The 12,994-nt window shown below is 40.7% G+C and overlaps 1 protein-coding gene across 1 annotated transcript in view; it reads left to right on the top strand.

Annotated features, from left to right (window-relative positions):
* Positions 1-12,994, top strand: part of LOC126273071 (60S ribosomal protein L35) — a 158,232-nt gene that overhangs the window by 122,448 nt on the left and 22,790 nt on the right. The window lies entirely within an intron of this gene.

Here is a 12,994-nt window from a genome sequence, read left to right as displayed (position 1 = left end):
AAATGACACCTCCTATAATTGCAAATACTGCTCCTACAGATAATGCATAATGGAAGTGTGCTACTACATAATAAGTACCATGAAGTACAATAGCAAGAGATGAGTTTGTTAATGCTAGGCCTGTTAACCCACCAATTGTAAATAGGAAAATAATTCCTAGAGCTCATAGTAACAGTGGGTTAAACTTGAACTTCGTTCCATACAATGTAGGTAATCATCTGAACATCGTAATTCCTGTTGGAATAGCAATAATGATTGTCTATTAATCCAATTGATAATTTGGCATAAATTATACTTAATGTTCCAAATGATTCAATTTTCCCTCTTTCTTGATATACATTAAGTGAAATAATACCAAATCCTGGCAGAATTAAAATGTAAACCTCTAGATGCCCAAATTAAGAGAATAAGAATTGATATAGAATTGGGTCACCCCCTCCTGCAGGGTCAAACAATGACGTGTTTAAATTTTGGTCTGTTAATAATATTGCAATAGCACCTGCTAAAGGCTCTGGTAAGGTTATTGGTATATTTCAACAATTCTTGTTTTCCATAGCAGATGTCACACATGGTCAGGCTGTACGAAAGAAACTTCCCGTCATGGAGAGGGTGACTGCTGTCAAAGTGATACTATTGGTGGTTGGTGCACTTGATACAAATAGATGAATTTATGGAGCCATCTGAGCTGGATATCTACATCTAGGAAGGTGGCTCATTTAGTTGAGAATGACCAGATGATATGGATTTGGGGATAGATGTCAAGGTTATGGACCAAGGAGAAAACATTGTCCCTGCCCTGAGTCCAGATCATGAAAATGTCATCATTGGATTTGAACCAATGAAGAGTTTTAGGTGTTGAATGGGTAGGAATTCTTCCAGACAGCCCATAAATAACTTGGCATATGGTGCCATATGAGTACCCACAGCAGTACCACAGATTCCTTTATAGATTTTCTCATCAAAAATGAAATAATTGTGGATCAGGATGGGTTTGGCTTGGAAGATTGGGGAAAAGATGTTGGGTTTGGTATCAGGAGGATGTCAGGAAACATAGTGTTCCATGGCCCCAAAGCCCTGGGCATAGGGGATGTTTGTGTATAATGATGTAGTGTACACAGTGACCAACAAGGAGATGGGGATAATGAGACAGGAACTGTGGAAAGGAAGGGAGCAGTGCCTTGAATGTAGGATGGGAGGCTCTGCTAAATGGTTTGAAGGTGTTGGTTAACCAAGGCAGAGATTGCACTGTATCCAACCACAACGGGGAGGTCTGTGTGGTTTGGTTTGTGGAGTTTGGGGCGTAGGTCAAAGGTAGGACTGTAGGGGGTTGCTGGTGTGAGGAGGGAGGTGAATTCAGGTGTCATATTTTGGGATGCACCTAAAGTCTTCAGGAGCTGCTGGAGGTCCTGTTGGTCTTTTGGAATGGGATCATGGTCATACAGTTTGTGTGCAGATATGTCAGAAAATTGGTGGGGGTCCTTCTGTTACATAATCACTGTGATTCATGACCACTGTGGTGGCGGCTTTGTCTGTGGGAAGGACAATGAGATCTGGATTGGTTTTCAAATAACAGATAGCTGTGGGTTCATTAGGAAGGATGTTGGACTCACTGGGGAGGGATTTAGGAAAGGAAGGTGAGGCCATTGTTAGAGCTGAGGAATTCCTAGAAGATAACCAAAGGATGACCGGGCATTAGGGGATGAGGATCACAGCTGGAGAAATGTTGGATCTGTTTTAAACAAGGTTCTATGTGGGATTTTAGTTGGCTTTTGTCAGTGGAAGAAGTGATGAAGAAATGTATCTATTGTAGAAAATGGGTAAAAGAAAGAAGGATCTTTACAAATCCAGCATGGTTGCATTTAGGTTTTGTGCTAAAGGTGAGTCCTTCAGATGTACTGAGATTTCTGCAGGGGTCAGAATTTTGGCAGAAAGATTTACAACAATGTTACAGTTGGGTGTTTAGGAATAGGGCAGGAGTAGCTGAGACAACTTCCCCAGATGATGCTGGGAATGCTGTTTTAACTGTTGAAGGGCAAAAGACTCTACTGCAGTAATAGAAGTAAAGAAGTTGTGATCTAAAAGGATTTTGTAAAAGGAGTAGAGGCTTTCAAATATAGTTTGAGCTTCAGTTGTTTGAGTTTGAAGGATCATTCTGGTAAGGGTGAGGGATTGATGGAACTGGTAAATGTCAAGGTTCTTGCAGTGGAATTAGTGCACACCCTGAGATGCCAGTTTCATTGATAGCCCATTTGGTGGGATACCATTGGCCAGACAGTTTCAGAAAGTTGAAAATAAGAAGAAGAAAACTTACCCTCAAACTGTTATAATAGGAATAAATGGTATGTACTGTATATAGAGCTATATGGAGTTATAAGTAAGCTGCGAAATGTTTTAAAGAAGTAGGAGACAGTAGTAGTGTTCATGAATAGATATGCCTGATCATACATTGACATGCATGACACTAAAACAACAAACACGGGTGATGGTACAATGTAGTCATAAATGAACAAGTACAATTGGCTAACAGTCAAGTAGAGCTTCAACAGTTAGTAGTTCAGAAAAAGTCTTAAAAAAGCACTGGAATAAAATGCCTTTGTGGACAACTTTGTTTTCTGCAGGAAATCTGCATTGTGCTTGTACATCATCTTGATCACATAACTCGTAATCTTCATCAAGTGCTCCCTGAGGCTGAATCCAGTGTGGAACTGATCCATTATTTATGCCTATGTATGGCTAGGTGCTCCGTCATTGGTCCACACCGTGCCAGAAGTTCTGTTCGAGATACACACCAGTCCGTAGCAGCAACCATATTATTTCCTAGCCATAGCTGTGTGTTTACTTTTCGACTGCTATCGGATAATAATTTTGTCATCTGACATTCTGTTCCATGTCAAAATTGTACTGTGCATTCAATCTTCTGATTGCCATCATTTAAGCTTTCCTGTCTGTGCTGTTCTATTACCATTGTTTCAAGTGCTCTGTCCAAGATACGTGCCTGCTAGGGTGGCCGTCACCTAATTTTCTGGCTGCTGGCATTCAAATTGCCATTTTTTCTCGAAATGACTGTCCTCAGGTATTTTATTTGCCTTCTGAAGTACCACTGCCCCTGTGGCCTATATTGGTTGTGTTGGGTTATTTGCTCAGTCACCATTTCCAAAGTTATTGCCCCAGAGTTTGGATATTGACTCCATTGCCTCTTTAGGAGACTGAGTGCTAAACTGATATCCTGTGTCACAGCTGATAAGATTGTATGTGACCTGTATTTCAGTGGGGTCTTTAATAATGCTATCCCAGTACATGGGTTTCTTTGTCAGAATCTTGACACCATCATAATTTATCGAATGATTGCATTCCGAACAGTGTTCTCATTTGGAAGCCTGAGTCTGGCATGCCGTTGGTGCACCTTACACTTGATGTCAACAGTCCTGGTGGACTGGCCAGTAAATGACATACCACACTGACATGGTAATGGTATGTGGGAAATGCCCAGTTTCTGTAGGCCCAGATGACCCTTTACATTCCCAAACAGAATCTTAACCTTGCTTGGTGGGCAGAAAACCCTCTTGAAATTATATTTGATAAGGAATTCTGCTAATTTTGGCAGGTATTGGTCCGGCATATGGTAAAAAACAACCCTCTTTGCTTTTTCTTGTACTTGGTGGAGAAGCAGGGTGCGGTGTCTTATGACTATCTCTGGGAGAAAATCTATATCTGTAAAACACAGACTGCTGATGTTCTGTCTCTGTTGTCCAGTTATCTGGATCCCACAGAATTCGTGTCTGTTGAACCAGAGTTTTGAGTACACCATTCTTCTGCACTGGATGGTGGCACCTACTGGCCTCCCTGGCACAGATCAATGATAGCTGGTTTTTGATAAATATTATGATTAGAAGTGCCATCTGCCTTACTCTGGACAATAACATCTAAGAATGAGAGTCGTTCATTTTTCTCCATTTCCATTGTGAATTTTATGTTAATGTGGCACGAGTTCAGATGTTCCAGGAAAACGAGGAGCTTTTCCCTGCCTTGGGGCCAAATAACAAAGGTATCATCCACGTATCTGAAGAAACACTTATCTTGATCAGGGGCTGATGTAAGTACATCTTCAAATCTCTTCATAAAGAGGGTTGGCATCATTGGCGGGACCAGACTGCCCACTGCCACCTCTTCTGTTTGCTCACAGAATTTACCCCCATGTAGGAAGTAATGTTGAACTTAAAATGTGCCCAAACATGTCCAGGACAGCACTGTCAAACTTTCCTCCAATCAACTCTAATGATTCATTCAATGGTGCCCAAATGAACAAGGAAACGGCATAAAAGCTAACCACAATTGGGAATGTGTTGTGCACATTTGCCCACATTTGGTGAGAGCATCTTCTCCAGGTGCTGAGCAGTGGGGTAGTTGGCCACAACAATGTTGCTAACAACGGTACATAGAGGAACCATTTCTTTGTGCACCTTGGGCACTATAAAGCCTAGGTGGTACTGGAGCTTTTAGCCTCAACTGCTTCACAACTTTTTGGTATGCCGTTTCACTTAGAAGGGCCCTTGTCTTCCTGTCCACCTTATTTGTGGGGTTCCTTTCTATTGGTCTGTATGCTGGGTCATACAAATATTGTCAAACTTTGCTATAGTAGCCTAGTTTCTGTAGGATGACAGTGGCATTCCTCTTATCTGCTAGTAACACCTCAGTGCTGTCATCTTCTTGGAGTTGCTTGAGAGCCAGCCTCTCATCACCTGCGATTAGGCAGCTTTGTCTTGATGTGCACCATACATGTCTCTTGTCAGACTTCTTCGGCTTCACTTGTAGGTAGTTTGAGAGCCACTTCCTCAACCGTACTGATGAAAGCCGCAACTGGGACATTTCTGGGGGCCACTTTAAAGTTGAAGCCCTTGCCAAGTTCCTCCAATGTGGTCTTGTTAAGTTGCTTCTAAACAACCATATGAATATTCTCACCTTGTTGTTGAGACAATTAAACTTGGCTAGTCGACAGGATATTAGTTTCTTCTTCTTGCATCCTGCTAGAGAGCATGAAATGTCATCTACTCAGTTCCAGTCTTGGCTGGTTAAAGCAGTGGCAATAGACAGGTTAGAAATAGTAGCTCCCTGAGCATGACATCTATATATTGGTGCATATCACATATTCTCCCCCTTACTACTGCTCAGCTTGCCCAGTGTTAAATCCTGTTGGCTGCTGTGGAATTTATTGATGTTTCACCCAAGTGAATACTGGAATAACTCCTCTTTCAGCATCTCAGCAGAGAACTGAGAGTAATGAACACCATCCCTTTCCTTTGTCACAGATTATCCAGCTTTCTGATATTCAATTTTCCAATATGATGATGCCTCGCTGAGAAAGCCTGAAGACCTAAGTCAGAAGACCGGGAGGACATGTATCTGAATATCACAAAGCTGGATAAGAGAACCAAATCAGCAATTTACAAAAATAATGGAAATTCCTGGACGGAAAAATATGTAACATAAGGGGAGGACAATAACTTACCTATAGATGGTTGGCGTGTGTAGCACACTTCCATTTGTCATGAATCTCTCATTCAGCACAAAGTCCCAAGCCACTGGGAAAAAGTGCAGGTAACTCCTTATATAAGAAGTGTAAAAGAATGGACCCACAAAATTACAGATCAATATCCTTAACATTGATTTGCTCAAGAATCCTTGAACATACTCTCAGTTTGAATATAATAATTTCCTTGAGAGGGAAAAACTTCTGTTTACAAATCACCACAGTTGTAGAAAGCATTGATCATGTATAAAGTCACACCAATTAAATATCTAAACAAAGCATTGCAAAGTAGTACAAAATAGAACTTGGGTATAGGTACAATAGTATTAACACACAGAATTTTAGGAAAATGAGAGTCATCAGTTAAGTTCACTGCACACAGAACACTGCTCAAAGTGTCTGGGATCCCAACTGGGAAGGACTGAAGGAAGACATCAAAGCAATTCAGAGATTGGCTGCAAGACTTGTTACAAACAGGTTCGATCAGCACACAAATACTATGAGGATGCTCTGTGAATTCAAGTAGGAATCCCCAGAGGGAAGAGGACGTTCTTTTTGCGAAATACTATTGAGAAAATGTAGAGAACTGGCATTTGAAGTTGACTGCTGAATGATTCTAAATTAAAAATTAGCAGGTAGACAGTCATATTTCTATTGCTCTATTTGCGAGTGGAACTGGGAAGGAAATAACTAGAAGTGGTACGAGGTACACACCCCCATGCACAACACGGTAGCTTAGGGAGTAATGGTATAGATGTACTTTATACCAGCTTTTGAGCTCTTGCTCTTTTCCTAATAAGAGTTCACACATTCACAAACACACCCAAATGTACATGCCCACAGTAGTGGTGAGATTGATTAGTGAATATTGATTACTGAATGCAGCTGCCTGGGTAGAAGGAGCTGGGGAGGTGGTAGGGAAGGACTCACAAGGAAAGAAGGGGGTAGGAGAGTAATGTGTAGCACATCTTTTGCTAGATGACTGGTTTAACAACAAAATTTGTAAAATGCTGAGGAATCAGAGGCTGATGCATTCTTGGTTAAAAAGAGAACATGTACATTTTGATAGGCAAAATATAATAGAAATTCATGAGTGAACCTTACAACTACCACTGCCATACCTTATGAAAAGATCTTGCTGAGAACACAATAAAATTCTGGCCCTATGTGAAATTGCTATGTGGTTCTAAGGCTTCTGTCCAGTAACTCACTGACCAGTCTGGTAAGGCAGTAAAAGATGGCAAAGGTAAAGCAGAAGTTTCAAACTTCACATTTAAGAAATTGTTCATGCAGGAGAACTGTACAATCATACCATCATTTGACCATCATACAGACCCCTTTATGGAGAACATAATAAGACTTTCTGATGTAGAGAAATGCCTGAAAGAGTTGAAAGTGAATAAGTCAACAGGTCCAGATGGAATCCCAATTTGGTTTTATAAAAAGAGCTCTACAGCACTGCCCCTTACTTAGCTTGCATTTATCATGAAACTCTTACCCAGTGCAAAGTCCCAAGTGACTGGAAAAAAAGCACAGATGATCCTTGTATATAAGAAGGGTAAAAAATTGAATCTGCTAAATTACAGACTGATATCCTTAACATCGGTTGCTGCAGAACCCATGAACATACTCTACGTTCAAATACAATAAATTTCCTTGAGAGGGCTTCTGTCCACAAATCAGCACAGTTTTATAAACCATTGATCATGCAAAACTCAGCTTGCCTTTACTCACATGATATGGTGTGAACTATGGGTGAAGGGCAACAGACAGATTCCATATTGCTAGATTTTTCTGTAAAGCATTTGAGACAGCACCACACTGCCCACTATTAATGAATATACGAGCATATGGAATTGGTTCCCAGATATGTGGGTAGCTCGAAGACTTTGTTAGTACTAGAACCCAGTATGTTGTCTGTGACAGTGAGAGATCATCACAGACAAGGGTTAATTGCTATCACCAGGTGTGCCCCAAGGGAAGTGTGATAGGCCTGCTGTAATTTTTTATATACATGAATGACCTGATGGACAGGGTAAGCAGCAGTCTGTGGCTGTTTGCTGATGACGCTATGGTGTATGGGAAGGTTCACTGCTGAGTGACTGTAGGAGGATACAAAATTTCTGGTTGGTGTGATGGATGGCAGCTAGCTCTAAATGTAGAAACGTGTAAATTAATGAGGATGAGCAGGAGAAACTGACTCACAATGTTGGAATAAAGGGTTAGTAGTGTGCTGCTTGACACACTCATGTCTAGGCATAATGTTGCAAAACAATGTGAAATGGAATGAGTGGGGCAGATTATAGTAGGGAAGGCGAATGGTCAACTTTGAATTTTTGGGAAAATGTGGTTCATCTATAAAGAAGACCATCAACAGGAGCCTAGATTGATCAATTATTGAAGGTTTGGGATTTGCACCAGGTCAGATTAGAGGAAGAAATGAATGCAATTCATAGGTGGGCTGCTAGGTTTGGTGCCGACAGGTTTGAACAACAAGCAAGTAATGTGGAGATTCTTCGGGAACTCGAACAGGATTCGCTGAAGGGAAGACGACATTATTTTTGAGGCGTAATATTGAGAAAGTTTAAAGAAAGGGCATTTGAGGCTGCCTGCAGACTGACTGTATTGCTGCCAATGAACATTTAGCAGAAGGACCACAAAAATAATACTAGAGCTCATACAGAGGTATACAGATAGTTTCAGAAATCAGGAAAGATACACGTACATATAGGCTTATTCAGTGATGTCCGTTTGTTGTATAATTATGGTACATCTTTTTTGCTTGACTATATAGTACTATTTATAGTAAATGCCAATACCAGAGAGATTAAATGGGAGAATATTATGTTCATTTAATGCACACCAGAAAGAGGTGCCGTAAAATGTTATCATCCATCTGATACTTGTGTATCGCTTATCAGGCTTGGGGCCTTAACCCTTGCATTACCAATGGGGAGGGGGAAGAAGTATTTTATGTCCATCATTTAAAAATACTGTAATTTAGTCATGAACCATGGACCTTGTTGTTGGGGGGGGGGGGGGGGGGGGGAGGCTTGCATGCCTCAGCGATACAGATAACCGTCTATAGGTACAATCACAACAGAGGGGTATCTGTTGAGAGGCCAGACAAACATCTGGTTCCTGAAGAGGGGCAACAGCCTTTTCAGTAGTTGCAGAGGCAACAATCTGGATGACTGACTGATCTAGCCTTGTAACATTAACCAAAACAGCCTTGATGTGCTGGTTGAAATGGCTCTGAGCACTATGGGACATAACATCTATGGTCATCAGTCCTCTAGAACTTAGAACTACTTAAACCTAACTAACCTAAGGACATCACACAACACCCAGTCATCACGAGGCAAAGAAAATCCCTGACCCCGCCGGGAATCGAACCCTACTGTGAACGACTGAAAGCAAGGGGAAACTACAGCCGTAACTTTTCCCGAGGGCATGCAGCTTTATTATATGGTTACATGATGACAGCACCCTCTTGGGTAAAATATTCCGGAGGTAAATTAATCCCCCACTTGGATCTCCAGGCAGGGACTACTCAAGAGGACATTATTATCAGTAGAAAGAAAACTGGTGTTCTACCGATCAGAGCGTGGAATGTCAGATCCCTTAATCCAGCAGGTAGGTTAGAAAATTTAAAAAGGGAAATGGATAGGATGTTGTTGTTGTGGTCTTCAGTCCTGAGACTGGTTTGATGTAGCTCTCTATGCTACTCTATCCTGTGCCAGCTGCTTCATCTCTCAGAACCCACTGCAACCCACATCCTTCTGAATCTGCTTAGTGTAGTCATCTCTTGGTCTCCCTCTATGATTTTTACCCTCCACACTGCCCTCCAATACTAAATTGGTGATCCCTTGATGCCTCAGAACACGTCCTACCAACCGATCCCTTCTTCTGGTCAAGTTGTGCCACAAACTTCTCTTCTCCCCAATCCTATTCAATACTTCCTCATTAGTTATGTGGTCTACCCATCTAATCTTCAGCATTCTTCTGTAGCACTACATTTCGAAAGCTTCTATTCTCTTCTTGTCTAAACTATTTATCGTCCATGTTTCACTTCCATACAAGGCTACACTCCATACAAATACTTTCAGAAATGACTTCCCGACACTTAAATCTATACTCAATGTTAACAAATTTCTCTTCTTCAGAAACACTTTCTTTGCCATCGCCAGTCTACATTTTATATCCTCTTTACTTCGACCATCATCTGTTATTTTGCTCCCCAAATAGCAAACCTCCTTTACTACTTTAAGTGTCTCATTTCCTAATCTAATTCCCTCAGCATCACCTAACGTAATTCGACTACATTCCATTATCCTCGTTTTCCTTTTGTTGATGTTCATCTTATATCCTCCTTTCAAGATAGGATATTGTTAGATATAGTGGGAATTAGTGAAGTTCGGTGGCAAGACGAACGAGACTTCTGGTCAGGTGAATACAGGGTTATAAATACAAAATCAAATAGAGGAAATGCAGGAGTAGGTTTAATAATGAATAAAAAATAGGAGTGCAGGTAAGCTACTACAAACAGCATAATGAACACATTATTGTGGCCAAGACAGACACAAGGCAACGCCTACTACAGTAGTACAAGTTTATATGCCAACTAGCATCTCTAGATGACGAAGAGATTGATGAAATGATGGTGACATAAAAGAAATTATTGAAATAGTGAAGGGAGATGAAAATTTAGTAGTCATGGGTGACTGGAATTTGACAGTAGGAAAAGGAAGAGAAGGATATGTAGTAGGTGAATATGGATTGGGAGTAAGAAATGAAAGAGAAAACCACCTGGTAGAATTTTGCACAGAGCACAACTTAATCATAGCTAACACTTGGTTCAAGAGTCATAAAAGAAGGTTGTATACATGGAAGAAGCCTGGAGGTACTGGAAGGTGTCAGATGGATTATATAATGGTAATACAGAGATTTAGGAACCAGGTTTTAAATTGTGAGACATTTCCAGGGGCAGATGTGGACTCTGACCACAATCTATTGGTTATGAACTGTAGATTAAAACTGAAGAAACTGCAAAAAGGTGAGAATTTAAGATGGGACCTGGATAAACTGACTAAACCAGAAGTTGTATAGTGTTTCAGGGAGAGCATAAGTGAATGATTGACAGAAATGGGGGAAAGAAATACAGCAGAAGAAGAATGAGGGATGATGTAGTGGAAGCAGCAGAGGATCAAGTAGGAAAAAAGATGAGGACTAGTAAAAATCCTTGGGTAACAGAAGAAATATTGAACTTAATTAATGAACAGAGAAAATATAAAAATGCAATAAATGAAGCAGGCAAAAAGGAATACAAGTGTCTCAAAAATGAGATTGACAGGAAGTGCAAAATGGCTAAGCAGGGATGGCTAGAGGAAAAATGTAAGGATGTGGAGGCTTATCTCACTAGGAAAATTAAAGAGGCCTTTGGAGAAAAGAGAACTACTTGCACAAATATCAAGAGTTCAGATGGTAACCCAGTTCTAAGCAAAGAGGGGAAAGGGCGATGTACTTGAGGACAATATAAAGGAAATGGAAGAGGATGTAGATGTAGATGAAGTCAGAGATATGATACGGCTTGAAGAGTTTGACAGAGCACCGAAAGACCTAAGTCGAAACAAGGCCCTGGGAGTAGACAACATTCTATTAGAACCACTGACAGCCTTGGGAGAGCCAGTCCTGACAAAACTCTACCATCTGGTGAACAAAAAATACCATCAGACTTCAATAAGAATATAATAATTCCAATCCCAAAGAAAGCAGGTGTTGACAGATGTGAAAATTACTGAACTATCAGTTTAATATGTCACTGCTGCAAAATACTAACACAAATTCTTTACAGATGAATGGAAAAACTGGTAGAAGCCGACCTCGGGGAAGATCAGTTTGGATTCTGTAAAATATTGGAACACGTGAGGCAATACTGACCCTACAACTTATCTTAGAAGATAGACTAAGGAAAGGCAAACCTCCGTTTCTAGCATTTGTAGACTTATAGAAAGCTTTTGACAATGTTGACTGGAATACTCCCTTTCAAATTCTGAATGCGGAAGGGGTAAAATATATGGAGTGAAAGGCTATTTACGATTTGTACAGAAACCAGACAGCAGTTACAAGAGTCAAGGATCACGAAAGGGAAGCAGTGGTTGAGAAGGGAGTAAGACAGGGTTGTAGCCTATCCCCAGGGTTCAAATGGCTCTGAGCACTATGGGATATCCCCAGTGTTGTTCAATCTGTAGTAGTATACGAGTTTTGCTATTTTGGGAGCAAAATAACTGATGATGGTCGAAGTATAGAGGATATAAAATGTAGACCGGCAATGGCAAGGAAAGCATTTCTGGAGTAAAGAAAATTGTTAACATCGAGTATATATTTAAGTGTGGATGTGAAACATGGATGATAAATAGTTTGGGCAAGAAGAGAATAGAAGCTTTCAAAATTTGGTGCTACAAAAGAATGCTGAAGATTAGATGGGTAGATCACATAACAAATGAGGAGGTAACAACTAGAACTGTGGAGAAGAGAAATTTGTAGCACAACTTGACTAGAAGAAGGGATCGGTTGGTATAACATTATCCGAGGCATCAAGGGATCACCAATGTAGTATTGGAGGGCAGTGTGGAGGGTAAAAATTGTAGAGGGAGTAAGGGCCTTACTCTTTGCCTTTAAATATGTCTGCTTGTGTCTGTGTATGTGCGGATGGATATGTGTGTGTGTGCGAGTGTACACCTGTCCTTTTTTTCCCCTAAGGGAAGTCATTCCGCTCCCGGGATTGGAATGACTCCTTACCCTCTCCCTTAAAACCCACATCCTTTCGTCTTTCCCTCTCCTTCCTGAAGAAGCAACCATCGGTTGCGAAAGCTAGTAATTCTGTGTGTGTGTTTGTGTGTTTTGTTCATGTGCCTGTCTGCCGGCGCTTTCTATATATATATTGGTTGTTGTAGTCACATAGTACCCCTCAGTGGTGTAAACATTACAGAAAATGTTTAGGTAAGACTCTGCTTAAAGTTATGTTCAGGTTCTGGACCCTACTTATAGACCAATAAATATTTAAAACTGAAGTTCATAAAAGTTAACAGTTAATGATTTTTTGGCATAAAGTAACCCCCCCCCCCCGCCAATAGTCCATGTTGATATTGTTTAGGAAGTGTGAAAGTGGTACAAAGATGCTAATCAGTCTCCAGTGACAGATATTTCAAAAGACCAGTGTATATTGGAGAATGTGTACTGTTGAAATCTGTTATGCAGTTGCCTGGAAAATTCAGAACACATTACTTCCTTTTACAAATACCTTGTATAACGAGCACTGTGGGTAAATGAGAGAAATTGGAACACACGCAGAGCCTTAATGAGAGTGATTCTACCCTGCCAACTGTGGTTCTTCCAGCACATTGGTAATGAATGGGAGACAGCAGAGTGGAAAAGACAAGGGAACTTGAAGTATCTTTCACCACA

The sequence above is a fragment of the Schistocerca gregaria genome, chromosome 5 (assembly GCF_023897955.1).
Source record: "Schistocerca gregaria isolate iqSchGreg1 chromosome 5, iqSchGreg1.2, whole genome shotgun sequence".
Lineage (NCBI taxonomy): Eukaryota > Metazoa > Arthropoda > Insecta > Orthoptera > Acrididae > Schistocerca > Schistocerca gregaria.
Note: the sequence above shows the minus strand (reverse complement) of the source record. Positions and strands in the feature narration are given on the sequence as shown.